Genomic DNA, 713 nt, shown 5'->3' on the forward strand with positions numbered 1-713 from the left:
GTTCTTCTTCATCATTTATTTCTTCTGGCTCTGTGTCTCTAGAGTGTTTTCTTCCTTAGTGATTTCCATTATTTCTTCCATCATTTTAACTTTCTTTCATAGCTGTTCAAATAACTCATCAATATAGTTCTTCTGATTCTCTACTTCTAAGGTATTCCCTTTACTTTTGGCTCTCATTGTTTCTTCCATCATTTCTACTTTCTTTTGCAGCTGTTTGAATTGTCTGCATATCTATATATATTATCTGCCTTTTTGAATCTGGGGTATTCATTGGATCTGCACTATTCACTGCTCTTTTTGGAGAAGGCTTAGTTTTTTCAGTGTTTGAAGCTGCCTGCTTCTTTCTTGACACTGTGTGAAGTTTTTCTTTATAAGTGTTGGGCTGTGTCTATTATATCTGCATAAGTGTTCAGTAATTTTTACCTTTATAAAGTTATTGATTAGTTCTCAGGTTAAAATGTTTTAATCTATGGGGTAAACCACTCATTCTACTGAAAGTTCTAAGAAAAATTGGTTTTCCTAAAGTCCTTCAGGTTTTATCTCTTCTGAACAGCAGACCCACAGGAATGTTGCCTTAGTATGATCCCTCGTCCCAAACTCTGTTTTCCTCCTTCATCTACTGAGTGGCTAAGTGGTATGTGACCAGGTGCTACACTTCAGCAGTTTCTGTCTAGGGGAGCTTCAAGTCAGCTCTCTTTTTTGCAGCTCAATGT

The sequence above is a fragment of the Elephantulus edwardii genome, unplaced genomic scaffold, assembly GCF_000299155.1.
Source record: "Elephantulus edwardii isolate Elephantulus edwardi_28Jun2011 unplaced genomic scaffold, EleEdw1.0 scaffold00067, whole genome shotgun sequence".
NCBI classification, from domain to species: Eukaryota; Metazoa; Chordata; class Mammalia; order Macroscelidea; family Macroscelididae; genus Elephantulus; species Elephantulus edwardii.